Source organism: Vulpes vulpes, chromosome 14, assembly GCF_048418805.1.
Source record: "Vulpes vulpes isolate BD-2025 chromosome 14, VulVul3, whole genome shotgun sequence".
Classification (NCBI taxonomy): domain Eukaryota; kingdom Metazoa; phylum Chordata; class Mammalia; order Carnivora; family Canidae; genus Vulpes; species Vulpes vulpes.
This window is the reverse complement of record NC_132793.1, coordinates 48759693-48774623: the sequence shown is the minus strand read 5'-3', so window position 1 is coordinate 48774623 and position 14931 is coordinate 48759693. Positions and strand designations below refer to the sequence as shown.

At 46.4% G+C, this 14931-nt stretch overlaps 1 long non-coding RNA gene across 1 annotated transcript in view; it reads right to left on the bottom strand.

Moving 5' to 3' along the window:
* Positions 1-14931, bottom strand: part of LOC112915596 (uncharacterized) — a 120819-nt gene that overhangs the window by 63267 nt on the left and 42621 nt on the right. The window contains exon 2 of the long non-coding RNA XR_011997004.1: positions 10499-10648. This is a non-coding gene — a long non-coding RNA (uncharacterized lncRNA). The remainder of the gene's footprint in view (positions 1-10498; positions 10649-14931) is intronic.

Here is a 14931-nt window from a genome sequence, read left to right as displayed (position 1 = left end):
AACAGATGGAACCAGAAACCAAAAGAAGGAACTAATGGAACAGGACGGGGAAAGGACAGGTGCTGATCACAGGCTTTCCCACTTCACAAGGGATAAGGGGAAGCTTCCCAGTTCTCCCCTTTCCGCGTTTCTGGCTCTGATTATAGGGATGGTACTATTACTGCAAAAAAGACTAACAAACTGTGGAGGATAAGAGAGGTAGAACAGATTCCTCTGAAATAATACCAGCTTTTAAAATTGCCTAATAATGGACGAGGGCATCTTAAACTCCAGTCAGGCCACAGATGTATTTTTAAAAACTGGAAGCATGCCCAGCTTGAATTAGGGGATACAAGGAATGCAAGCATCCTTGGGTGTCAACAAGCAAGACTATTTGGTGGTCATTCGTACCCTCAGATTTGAATTCATCGATAGGGGGGAAAAAAAGCTGAAACGGAAATAGGTGCAAGGGTAGGCAGGCACCTGGCTAAGGGAGATATTCTCACTTCAGGTCCAAGGATCACCTTGACGAATCATCCAGGCAGGACACTGCTGGGTCTTTAGCTGAAGCACTTACTGAAAAGGGAGTGCTGGCCTCTTGCCCTCTGCTCACACAATACACATCTTTAAGACAGAACATGTCCCCCTGTGGTGGTTAGAGACCCTTGAGAAGCTTGAATGTACAGTCTTTGCGGGTATGGACTTAGGAAGGTGCCCAACACCACTCTCAGGGAGCAGCCTTCCTATTTTTGTAAAAATCTCACTTTCCTTCCCCACTGATTCCCTAAAAGTCTTGTGTATGGTGACAGATGGTAGCTAGACTTACTGTGGTCATCGTTTCACAATCCATACAAACACCAAATGAAGACATCGTACGAAAACCAACACGTCCCCTTAACTACAGGCACAGAGAGCCATTCTGACTGGCTCTGGCAGAGGCTGCCTCCAGCCCAACGCCCTCCGATTCCTCGGGCCTTTCCCTGTGAGCCTCTGTGCTGTTGCCTTCCGTGGCCTGGTCAATGGTTTTTCCTTTGGGGACCCCCTGGGGCTGTTGAGAGGCACACATAGGGAGCAGATCGTGCCTGGGAGTTTGCACTCCCCCAGGGTAGTTCTGACCCAGTGAGAGATGGTGCAGGGCCCTGAAAGTCCAGTCAAGGGAGCCCTACGCTCCATGGACTTGGCCCGAAATCACACCATGCTCTCCTCTCCTCTGCCCTCCCCATGCTTTCCCCCCACTTCCTTCCAGCTTCCCCTGGGAGACTTCCTTACTAAATTACTTGCACATGAATTCTCATCTCAGACTTAGCCTCCAGGGAACCTGACCTACGACATCAGCCAAATAAAATACGGCTGGGGTGTTTTGGGGTAAGACTGCAAAGGCGGCAAAAAAAAAAAAAAAAAAAAAAAAAGACTGCAAAGGCGGCAATCACAGACACAGAAGCAGGCACAGCGCTGGCTGGGGAACTGGCCTGAGAGCATCTGGGGCTCAGTCGGCCCTTCCCTCCCCAGCACACGCCCATGTCACTCACGCACAGCACTCTGGTATCTTTTGTGTGTTTTTCTTGGCATCTGTCTGGCCCATTCTCCTCACCACAGACAGTCTTCCCCAAACTTCAGGCAGCCACGTCCAAGGGTGCTCAAGTTAGAGGCAGAAGACTGGTTCCCTAGGTGCACCCTTCTCATTTGAGGGGTATCCACACACACACAAACACACACACACACACACACCCTGTTAAGCTTGTAAGGTGCACACGTGAATGAGGCTGAGGGGGAGCAGAAAAAGGCAGTGTATGAAGTACGGATATATTGGAAAATTACTGTAAATACTTTTTTAAAGACTTATTTTAGAGAAAGAGAGAGAGCCAGCAAGCGAGTGGAGGGAGGAGCGGTGGGAGAGGATCTTCAGGCAGGCTCCCCACAGAGCGTGGAGCTGCCTCGCGGCTGCATCCCAAGACCCGGGAAATCACGACCTGAGCCAAAACCGAAAGCTGGCCGCTCAACCGACTGAGCCACCCGGCGCCCCTACTATAAAGATTTCCTACTTGAAAGTGTGCTAGTCATCGTGTACAACAAAACATTCGTCTGAGAAAAGAACTAGTAAGGCACGCCAACTTGCAAGTTTTAGTCGCCTTTCACACAGGTTTAACTACTGTATATTCTAGAATGGATGATTAAGAAATAATCAATCTTGGGCAGGCCAGGTGACTCAGTGGTTTAGCGCCGCCTTCAGCCCAGGGCCTGATCCTGGAGACTCAGGATCGAGTCCCACGTCGGGCTCCCTGCATGGAGCCTGCTTCTCCCTCTGCCTGGGTCTCTGCCTCTCTGTTTCTCAAATAAATAAATAAAATCTTAAAAAAATAAAAAAGAAATAATCTTTCCTAAAAAAGGTACATAGGTAGCAGGGGAGTGAGCATGAGCTAAAGTGAATTGTGACCTTTTCTTTCCACCTTCCTACAGTGTGAGTGATTATTCACGTTTCTTGGATCTGCCTTCTATCTTGCAGTTCAGGTAATCACTGCGACAATTCAGATCCTGTCTCTCAATCCTTCCCATTGCTCTTTCCTCAGGAGACATACCACACTGACCATTAATCATCTGAACCCCACGGCCATGGTTTTCAAACATTTCAGCCCATAGTAACCCCACAATCCAATATACCGCCAGACAGGTTCACATGTACTAAACACATAAACACAATCAAAACAAATGTTTCGTGAAATAGTTGTTCTTCTTACCTGTGATACACTCTATTTTCTTATGTTTTCTGTTATAAATGAATCTATTCATTGTTAAATGCTAGCAGCAACCAACTAAATTGATTTCAGGACCCATTAGTGGGTTACAGCCAGTGCCTTGGGACATTAAGGGCTTGCGTCTAAATGCTAATATTACCAGAAGAGTTGCTCCTATAAGTTATCATCACCCACTAACACTTTGTTGTGCATCAGCTCATTATTCACGTAACAACTGTGTTTCCAGTGCCTGATTCATGCAGGGTGTTTTGTTGGAAGCCAGGAAGGGATACGAGGGATGCACCCACCTTCACCTTTGAAAGCTCACTGTCAGGGTCCTTAGCTGCAAGCCGACAGGAGCCTATCTGGCTGATATAATGTACAGTTCATATATATCACTATATATTATACACAGTATATAGTTATAACTATGAAGAGGTTTATAGTTAGACAGACCTGGGAAAGCCTCTATCAGAAGAGACAGAGAACCAGGTAGAGAGTTGCAAGGCCAAAGCCACAATCACAGGCACATTCTAGAAGTGATCCACAACTGCCCCTGTTGGTGCTTCAAGCTGCACTCGACGTGGTCAGCACTTGGGAGCCAGCCCAAGACCAGCTGTCACTGCTGTCCTGGGAGAGTCCAGGTACTGAGCAGTGGCTCTCCCTGGTCCTAGGTAGATCCTCTTTTCTTAAGCACCAGCTCTTGAATTAAAGTCTGCAATGATTATACCTGAACTTGGACTGTGTACCTGTGCATGGTGACTAAGAGCTTAGATTCTGGAATCGGATTCCTTGGGTTCAAATCTTGGTTCTTCCGATCGCTGTGTGACCATCATGAACAAGTTACTTTCTCTCTCTCTCTGTGTGCTTCAGTTTCCTGAACTGCACCAATTTGATAATAGCGCCTACTTCACGAGATTGTTGAGAATCAATTGAGTTGCTATGGGTTAAGAGCTTAGAAGTGATGATGTCTGTTACTATGAGGAATTAGGGAAGCAAATATCTGGAGCTTTCAGATTTTTATCACACGAGATAGGCTCGGCATCCAATCAAGACTCCAAAGATGGGGACATTTCCAAACCACATGATGGCAGGTGTAAAAGAATGGCCAGTGCCCATTATATACCCTGGTAGACTAGTTTAAAAGATGAGTCAAGTGATGCTCTTGGAGGGCAGGGCTCTGAGGGAATGAAACCCAGAACGGCATGAAGAGCAAGAGCTATGGAAAGGTCTGCAGCCTTGAGGCTGCCGTCTGTGGCTGCCAGAAGTCTTGAGACAAAAGACTCCAGAGGAAAGACAAAGTGGAGAGAGAAGGAGGGATAAATGCCAGAGTCTTCCTCACTTGGCAATTTTGCCAAGGGGTATCTCAATCTGAGATAATATGGCATTTCTGGAGTAGCAGTCTTCAAATATTTTTGGTCATCCATCCCCTAAAAGAATTTTGCCAACGATCGGTACCCCCACAGACTTTTAACATCTAGAATTTTTATCATAAAATTAAATAGTTTAGAAGGTTGTGATTTCTAGCATATAACATATAGGCTTTAAATATATTTTCCTCAAGATCTTGAGGTCTTGGCTTTAGCTTTTTTAATTTATAGAAATTGTCATTAGGAGGGAAATGACAAAGTTCTCAGTTTCAAATTGGTCAGGCAAAACCGACTTCATTTTTTTCAGAAAAAATATCTGACATGGTATTTGAATTGCAACGTGTGTATTAATCTGTGTTCTTGGTTAACCATCTGACTTCTGAGTCTCAACTCTGAAAGATAACGGAAGCAAGGATCCTTAAGTTTGGAAGCTGATGAAAGAATGTGTTTCTTCCTTAAGATTTTTCCATTAGAAGCTCTTTTCTCTCTCTCACACACACAATGCTCCTGGTGAGCCCTAAAGCCTCCACTTGTCCCTTTGGCAGTTTGATGGTTAGTTCTGAACAATGCCTCATGGTCAGATTTTGGATGTAAAGTAGTTAGAAAAGGGAAGATGGGAAGAGAGAACCCATAGACCACAGACATTCCGAGGTGGCCAATTTAAGGAAGAATACATTTAGAAGTTAAAGAATGGAAGTTTATTCCTTAAAACAATCCCAGCTTACATACTCACTGGAAAATGGTCACATACCCCCTGGAGTGTGCGTTCCAGTTTAGCACACACACCCCTATTCTGGAGCAACATCTAACATGGCACTGTTTAAGTCATTAGACGTGTATTTTCTATTAGGATAAATGTAATAAATGTATATATTTTCTGTCTAGAGTTAGAGCCAATCAGGGCCAATGTGGCAGAGTGGGCGACACTCTTCTCCACAACCCTTCCCCAGTAGAAGGAATAGAATCATTTAGCAAAGGGTCATAGTATTTTAGATGATACATTTATTTACCCACTGTCTTTGCAAGTAAAAATAACTCCATCACATGCTCAACACCAAGCAAATAGTAGGCAGGAGGAGTGGGATTCCCTCCAGGAGCCAGGAGTCCCTTACACAGACCCAGACGCAGTCCTGGGCAGGGGGCCAGCAGATCTGTCCTGAGGTGGACACTGAAACAGATTCGAGTTCCCTTTACAAGAAAGAGGAGGAAAGGGCTCCTGGGTTGATGAACAGGTGGAGGCTTACATTTTTATGGGGTCCAAAATGCCTCTGGATTCAAGTGGATCTTGGCAAAACATTGCACTTGTAAAACGATAGGAGTATTTTATAAAGTGCTATGCCTTTGCTATGCCTTTTGGAGCAAAACTTTAAGGCAAACTTTAAAAGAGTAAGGAATTTTGCCAAAACCTTATTTTAAAAGGGGGAAGAGTCAGTGGGTTGAGGAATGAAGGGGTCCTTCCTCCTCCAGCTAACCCTGTCATCAGCCTCAGGGCTTCTGCAGAGGTCTGGCCTCCAGGCAAGGACCTTCCCTCACCACATGCTCTAAGGAGCTTGTACCGGCCACAAATATAGAGACGAGTTTAAGTTATATTCCCCGACTGCTGTCAAATTGGTTTTTTTTTTTAAATCTTTCTTTCTCTTAACATGTGCATGACTGACACAGAATTCTATAGGAAATGAGAAATCTGCACAGCAACGTTTACACATTTTAAGTGCTGGCAAATTCCTGAGGGAATTAATTTTGTGTACTGGATCTCCTGTTACTCAATTTGTCAGGGCAATTCCTGTGTGTCCAACAATGTTTTCCACTCCCAGTCATTCACTTGCTCCTCGAGTGACTGAAAACTGAAGCTCTTAGGTAGACTCAAAGCTAAATAAGTGAGTGAATGAATGAATGAATGAATGAGGGAGGGAGGGAGGGAAGGAAGGAAGGTAGAAAGGAAGGACAAACCTACTAAATGCAAAGCACCTAACTAAATTCCTTTGAACTAAGCAAGTTTAGCCTTCTTCCCAAGAAGGGGCAGATTATTTTTGCTTTTTCCTCTCCCTTTAGTTCCCTTCAATTTGTCTCAGGCAGTCGTCCAGCAATTGTAAAACTCCATGAAATGACTAAAACAGATTAAAGCTGAGACAGGACAGACTGCTTGGGAGATTTCACCTTGGGTGAGCAATGCTGAAACCCTGAATAGCTCTGCAGGTCTCGGGAGCATAGAGAGGCAAGAGCAATGCCTTATACTGAGCCCTAATTCAGCAAGAGCATCGAGGAGTACGAAACACAGGGGAAAGACAACATATGACAACCAATTCAATACCAGACCATTTAATTCACAGCTCAAGATTTCTCTTTCAGTGTTAGGCTTCCATAGACAAATGGCGAATTTTACTCTGTTATTAACCCCAAATGAGAAGAAATGGAGGCTGCACCCCATCCCAAATGATTAATAGTTGCCTTGTGAGTGGTGGATTTAGTTTAATAACTAACCCCTCTTTTCCAACAACACATTGAATATGATTAAAGATGTGTCTTGAGATTACATTTCCTGAAATTTTAAAATATTTTTTAACTAGAATGAGTTTTATATAAAGAACTATTGAGGGGTTCCCTAGACTCGATCTTCCATCTAAAGTATAAGCCTTTATATTCTGCAAAAGGGGCAATGGTGCCCTGTACGAGTGGCGTGGTGACTGGAAGACCATTATGGAAAGAGGCGAAGAATCCAGAGCAAGCTACCTGGTCACTGTCAGCGCAGTAGTCATTTCCACTCTTCCTTGTAAAGGGAGCTCTCATCTGCTTCAGGATCACTTCAGGGCACATATCCCGACCCCGAATCTACGAAAGTCTACCTAAGTCACTCATAGCAATCCCACTCCTCTTGCCTGTGATTGGTTCAGTCTTGCGCATATATGATGCAGTTCTGACCCCCTGGCAAGACAGGAAACCACTATGAGCTCCCAGGAGAGGTTTCCTAATGGGAAAAAAAAAAAAATCACGTTACAAGGAAGATGCCATCCATTTGTTCTTCTGGCTATTACTGCAGCTGGACAGGACAGCCAGAACTCGTGCAGACATTCGGTCCCTGTTCACGGAACTAACCTGAACACAAAGCCAAGTCAGCGAGCGCGGCGGGATGGAAGATGGGAAGCACTTGGATCCCTGGTGACGGCACCGATGTGCTGAACTAGAGAAACCCAGGCACTGCCCCATGTTGCCCCTTCTCACATCCTTGTCATTTAAACCTTCTGTGGTAGCTTTAACAGGTGTCCACAACCCTTTCACTCTTTTCCTCACAGGAGGGGAAGCCTAAATCTCCTCCCTTGAAGGTGAGCTGGACTCAGGAACTCATTTCTAACAAACAGAATAAAGCAGGGGTGACATTATGCAGCCTCAGACACCGGATCTTGAAAGGCACCTTGGCTTCCTCCTCCTGCTCTCCCCCGGGTCACTCCTGGTGACTGAAGCTACCTATCACAGGATGGGGACATACAAGCAGCCTAAGGGGAAGCACACATCACAAAGGACCGAGGTCACCTGCCAACAGACAGGTAGGGGAGTCTTGGAAGCAGAACTCCCACCCCCTGTCAGGCCCTGAGATGACTGCAGCCTCTGCCTATGTCCTGAGATACAACTTCATGGGGGATTCTTGGCAAGAACCCTCCAGCTAAGTCACTCCCGAACTCCCCACTCACAGAAACTGTGAGACATTTGTTATTTTAACCCACTATATATCGGGGAAATCGTTGCACGATGGTAGGTAGCAAAGACGCTTTTTAAGATTTGGTCTAACATTTTCAGACAAAGGTGCCTTAATTGGTAAAAAGGTTGTAAAAGACTGCATTCTAAAACCAGAGAATTACACGGTCCTCGGGTTCATTTTCCTTCTTACAAAGACTGTATAATGCTCTCTGAGATAAAGAGACCTCCTTCTCACAAGGCCTTCCAAAAAAAGAGGTAACAGTTGCTCTGGGGCTTTACTTTCACAACCATCTGGTGAGAGGCTAAAATCCCTCTGGTCATGATTAAACAATTGCATTTCATTATATGCTTAGAATTGAGTGGTGTTTCCCTAACTCTCTTACAGAAAAAGCATCCTGAATGATATTAACAGATGTTCTACCCAAAGGGGAGGGCTGAGGTAGACATTCAAAAGACACATACAGCAAACTAAAGACTTTGGAGAGGTCTTTCACAAAGAAATCTGCTTAGCTTTTGCTTAACCCAGAATTTCTCAAATTTAATGTGACTACAGACTGTCCCCTCAATGCTCCTCCCCCACCCCCAACAAAAATATCCGTATTCCTTGGGACGTCAATGTTCTTTAGAACACAGGGAACCACTAGTGTGGATGCCACAATACACTGAATGAACGTATTAGCATGAATGATCAAAATAATCCAGCACTATACTCAAAATACCACAGCCATCCTACAGAGACTCAGCCACATCCACTATCTGAGTAATCTGAAGTATCTAAGTTTAGACTTAGATTTCAAGTCAGAAATGGTACAAGTCAGGAATTACCAATGCGCCATCAGGAGCAAAATAGGACTCACACACATTTACTCAAAGATGAGTGCTTTTCTCCAAAACGATTAGTTTCTTGTTTCCCATTACACCAAAACCTGCTCCCCTCTTTTAAGATTTTTTGTTTTAATACTTCAGGTGAATGTTTCCTCTCACATATTTGGTGTAAAGAAAAAAATCCTCTTACAGGGAATTTTGAAGTATCAGTATCTGGTTTGTAGGACCCCAAGGTAGCATACCCACGCGAGCTAAAAGTCAACTACTTCACCGACGATGCAGCCAACACAGCCAAGGAAGCCAAGCCCTCTTGACTCCAGTCCCTGGATTCTATCCTTCTGTTAAGCCCTAAAATCAAGTGAAGGAAACCCCATACTCCTGAATAAGTAGGAAGATCATATAGCAGTTGATTAGGACTTGCCCCAACCAGGCGATGTCACATGTCACGTCAGGTAGACGGTTCTGCCCTGGGGCTGGGCCAACTCCGACATGCCTAGAATACCTCAGACTGCTTAGTATCACAACTTTTTTGCCTCTTAAAAATCAAACCACCAACCATTTAAGACTTGAGCAGAAATGGGATTTATGGAAAGAAAGGTGTGCAAGCAGGTATGTGAGGAACCCCACCTTCTCCCTCCGTCGCCATGACGCCCTGTCCTTGATTCTTGCTCCTTTACCATGCGCCCCCTCCCCGCCCCGGAAGGAGCCTGCCTTTTTAACTCGGATTCAAGTGAGGACACAAATGCTTTTCCTTAGTTCCCTTAGTATGAATGAGATACACTATCGTTTAGGAAAGTATCTGGTATCTAAAAAAGGGATCCCCTAAAGAAAATAAATCAAGGAATTACGGAGCAATCCTGGAGCAGTCAAGTTTCAGGTGGACGGAATTCTGACGCTACAACTACGCATTGGCCCCAACAGCTGGTAAATCTGTTCAGACGCCTTCCTGGTTTCTCCTGTTAGCTAACCCCTTACATGGTTAGCCCATGACCTGTAAACCTTTATTAAGAGAGCATATTGCGGGATCCCTGGGTGGCGCAGCGGTTTGGCGCCTGCCTTTGGCCCAGGGCGCGATCCTGGAGACCCCGGATTGAATCCCATGTCGGGCTCCTGGTGCATGGAGCCTGCTTCTCCCTCTGCCTGTGTCTCTGCCCCTCTCTCTCTCTCTGTGACTATCATAAATAAAAATTTAAAAAAAAAAAAGAGAGCATATTGCCATCTGGGTCAAGGACAAAACGACTACAGTCTTTCTCATCCACACCCATCGCCCCCAACGGTCCAAGCTCCATATTTTCTCTGATGTGAGAGATTCTCACCTACAGCTTTCCTAACTTCCCATATCCGATTAGTCCGCAAAACCCATCTGGAGGGTATCACTCAGTCCCAGAATTTCTAAGGGCTTAAGGGCACCTGCACCGCTCATGTTTCTTTACCTGGGGGGAAAGACTGACATTGCACGGTAGACTGCACTCATAGAGAACCCACAGCTACTCATCTAGAAGCTGGGGAGGACTTAGACGAACTCAGAAACCAGAGAGGCTCCTGAGAGGAGTCACGCAGGGCCTGAAAAGACCTTGGTGGCCTTAGCCGGTCTTCCCCCTCAAGCCAGATGACAGTGGCTCCAGACTTTTCCTTGCCTTCTCTCAGGTGAAGCAAGCTGTGCCTACAGTTGTGAGACGGGAGCCAGCCCACACTACCTCAGGCCTTAAGCAGGGAGCTGCTTAGTAGCTGATTTGTGTGAAGCCCAACAGAGGTTTATCCCGGTTGGACCTTGTGCCAGTCAGTGCAGGTGGCTGAGCAAGCTGGAGACAAAAGGACTGTCTTGGAAGGACAGAGAACTTCCTGGGGGAATAAGCAGCAACCCCCAGATGAGGGAGGCAGTAACTTAGCCAGACTTACCTACACAACTTCGAGAAGCTGGAGAATAGATCACCCACATGGCCAGATGCTGCTTTCCCTGTGGGAGTTACTGTCCTCGAAGAACACGTTCTGGATGGAGACCCAAAGCATGATTGAGGCGGGTGGGTAGGAGGAGCAGGAGACGGCCACCTAGAAAAGAAAGAATACTTATGTAGGATTTTTTTTGGGGGGGGGGGGGAATAGTTTTAGTAACTATTTTTCTAGAATAGAAATGTAGACATACAGCATTTTTGAAAACTGACAATTTCCCAAAATTTCCCCACTTTCCCCTTCCCCACCTTACACTCAGAGTAGCCAGGCTGTGGTCATTACTGCGTGGCTCAGAGGTGACAACAGAAAGCAGATATAAAAAGAATTATTCCAAGCCAATCCCCAAACACAGAAAGAGAGAAATTATCTACTGAATATAAGAAATAGGCCCCCTGACACCACCTCCGAGCCCTCCGTACCCCAGCGTGGTTTGAACTTAGCCAAGGACACCCAGGGACCTGGAGGGCCAGGAGAGAAGGAATAGGACAATCTCATCGTTGACCCACAGAGACCGAGGCCTGAGACCCAGGGCGGAGGATGGGCGCTCCTGGGGGAAGCCGCTGCCCAGGCAGACGCACGGTAGAACTCACCACACACGTACTTTGAAGTGTAGCTGTCCGTTCTGGGGGGTGAGGGCACGAGGGAAGCTTGACTAAGTTTCCGCCATCCCAATGGAATAAAAATTGAAGTGTGTGTGGGGGGGGGTAAGCTCACACCTGGTTGAGGTAAGATTATTCCTGCAAAGATTACATTCAAAATGTAGACTACGATTGTTAGGTCCATCCCTTTTTTCAAAAATGTAAAGATGTACATCCTAAGAGAACACAGTTCCCTTTCTGTCAATTCCATGATAGGTTCCGGGCACGTGTGAACAGGCATCTGTAGCAGTTTCCTGCAGCTGCCACAGCCAAGGGCCACAAATCAGGTGGCTGGAACAACAGACGTGGATGCTCACAGTTGCAGAGGCTAGAGGGTGAGACCACGGACTCCGGAGGGCCAGGCTTTCTCTGAAGTCTCTAGGACAGAAACCCATCTTGCCTCTTCCTAGTTTCTGGAGGCCGCTGGCAATCCTGGTGCCACACGGCTCATCGGCACAGCACGCTAGGCTTTGCCTCATCTTTGTCTTCCACACTGTTCTCTTCTGTCTCTGCACCAGTCATACTGGATTAAGGAGTGTGACCATCTTAACTAATCACAACCACAATTGCCCTATTTCCAAATGAAGTCCTATTCTGAGCTTCTGGGGATGACATGAATTTGGGGAAGGGGGTGTTGTTCGACCCAGTACAGCAGCCATTGCCATGCCGCCCTCACTCTGCACCCCAAATGCACAACGATAAATCCCCCTAATCCCCTGCAGAGACAGCAGAGACCAAGAGACAACTTCTGGCCAATTTTCTACTCCAGGTACATAGAAAAGTCACTGAAATACAGCAAAGAAAGTAAATCACAATCCTATTAGCCATGGCTTCTTTCAAAGCCAGCAGCTCCAGGCCCAGCCAGGTGTCCCTGACTCACCCGAGAGCTGCTTCCATGGAACCCTCAATAGACGTATTCTTAGACACCAGACTTGCCTGAGGCCCCCAGAGAACGGGTTCTCCTCCCCTGTGGTTCAGGGTCTACTTCTCTGTTCCTACTCCAGGATCAATATCTTTACAAGATAATGGGCAATAGTAATGCCCCTTCAGAAGAATAGTATCCTTCACCTTCAGGGGAGAGGATCTTATGTAATTAAAGGGGGAAAAAAATCTTACCATCACCCTGATGACATTACAACAGAGCTTAGAAGTTACACTCCTGCACATCGAGGTTTTCAGTTTTAAAGGACGCCAAAAATTAAGGAGAGAACCTTAAGAAGAGAAGTTAACATAGCCTCAGGAGTCCAGGGGTCCATCCTCTTTCGTGCTAGAGTAACCCCCACGGGTAGCAGGACCCTGTGCTGGGTCACTGTGCTCCACCACAACTCACCGAGCGGATGAATCAAAGTTGAAGTGTTCAGGCCTTTTTGATGCTTTTTATGACCTCCTCCCTGGCATAAAGTAATGAGCGTTCCTACTCTCCTTTTCAAATACAAAGTCCCCCCACCGAGCTCTCAACACTTGCCCCATTCTCCCCTGCCAAAACCATCTTTTACGCAGGGAACGAGTGTCCAAGTAAGGCCCAGCTATCTTCCTGCGTACAGGGGAAAGAAACATTAAACATCCTTCCTCCCCCCCAGACAGCAACGAAGTTTTGGAAGACATAGCTCTGGTTAAAGATAAAGCAACCACGTGAACTCTAAAGTATGACCCTTGGGGATCCCTGGGTGGCGCAGCGGTTTGGCGCCTGCCTTTGGCCCAGGGCGCGATCCTGGAGACCCGGGATCGAATCCCACATCAGGCTCCCGGTGCATGGAGCCTGCTTCTCCCTCCGCCTGTGTCTCTGCCTCTCTCTCTCTCTCTGTGACTATCATAAATAAATAAAAAATTAAAAAAAAAAATTCTTAAAAAAAAAATAAAGTATGACCCTTGGGTAACTGAAGGACCATCTGTGTCCCCCAAGCAAAGGGACATCTCTGCCCAGGTCCCCAAGTCTATCCAGAAATGTGTAAAGGGCACACTTCTGTCTTCTCTGCTCCCATCCCTGTGCCCCATCGGCCTCTCCTCCCGTCCTACCACCTCTCCTCCACACCCCCGAGGGCTCCCTGGGCCCCCCAGTCTGGGGCTCCAACTCAGCTGCCTGTTGCAGACAAACTGGCCTAGATCGACCTCTGATGCTTGACTTCTTAGTCGTCCCTTTTGGAATGCTCCTCGTGCTGACTTCTGCACCCATTTCTGGCTGCCCCCTCTTGCCCCTGTAATCTAACCTCCACCTCTACCCCCTGCCTCCTGACTCCTCTCTGGTTCAGCATTCCCCCAGGGGTTCCCCTGGCCTCGTGTCTGTCCAGCCCTTCTTGGATTACCAGTCGCCCTGGCTGTAGCCTCTGAGTTCCCGTAGTAGCACTACTCTCTGGCCATCCTCCCACAGGGTACCAGGCTCTTGACCCTCTCTGCCTCACTGGACGCTCCATTCCTTTGTCCATACTCCTCACCTATGATACAAAGACCTTCACAAACATTTCCTTGCATCCTCTCCCCACTGCTGCGCAAGAGGGTCGTCATGTTACTGAATGCTACTGCGTCATTATCTTAGAAACCCAAACTACCCAAATCTACACTGTGGGATATTGTCAGTACCTGCATCCTATTTTCGTTTTATTTCATAATAGATTAGGTTTTTTTAAATTGAACTAAAAGCTGCATAATCTTAGCATCCAGACAAATTTGAACTTAAAATTTTTCTAAGTTTGCTTCTTCCTTGAGAAAGAACATAGAAGAGTATTGGCTCTGTAAGCAGATGGCCTTGCTTGAGTCTTAAATCTGTCACTTACTCTATGTAGGTCTTCTAGAGCAAATTACCTAACCTGTGCCTCATGCTTTTCATCCACAAACTGGGAGTGATACTATTTCCGACCTCAAAGGCCCATGGTAAGGATGAGATGCCTTAAACACCTAAAGGACTTAGAACAGAACTTCGAGTGCCAAAAGCCTTCCATGAGGAATGGCTGCCACGGTTGCTTTCCTGACTGAAGGCCCTATCCACTGCCGTCAGCAGCCTGGAGGTCATGGGCTCAGAAGCTTTTGATGGAACAATTAACAGGGACAATGGCATCTCTGTAACAAGTATGAAGAAGCAGAGTATTTACTGGGGAACAAAAAGAGTGGAGGCCTACTGCCAATGCCTTACAGTGGCTGAAAAGCAGTCTGGACTAGGCCATCACTGGAGGGGTTCTCATCCTACTACCTTCCTCATAATCTATCCAAGATAGACTCACTTTTTTTTTTTTTTTTTTTGTCAATAGTACCTAGACACCACCCTGTTCATTCCTATTCTACCCCTGTCCTCACATCCTCCAGGACGGAATGCCACCTAGCAAACACACCAAATTCCTCACAAAGACTGGTAAACTTCCCATGGCACAACATCTGACACATTAAATTGGTCAAAGGCACAGAGATTCCAGCCTTGTTCCTTTTGGAATGATGGGGGAAAAGGTAAGAAGCTCTTGTTTCTTACAGAGACGTGAACGTCATAACCAAAATACCAATTTCCTTTTGAAGATATTTCATGGCAATCAGCATTTTCCTCCGATGATACAGTCAATTCTCATTATTTGTGGATTTGCCTACTTGCTAAAATGTGGAGGCCCCAAATCAATACTCGCAGCACTTTTGTGGTCATTAGTGGGCGTGCACAGAGTGCAAAAAATCTGAGTTGCCCCCATGTGCGAGTTCCCAGCAGAGGTCAAACAAGGCAACGGTCGGTCTTCTGTTTCAGCCCTCAGACTGTAAGGTGGTATCCTT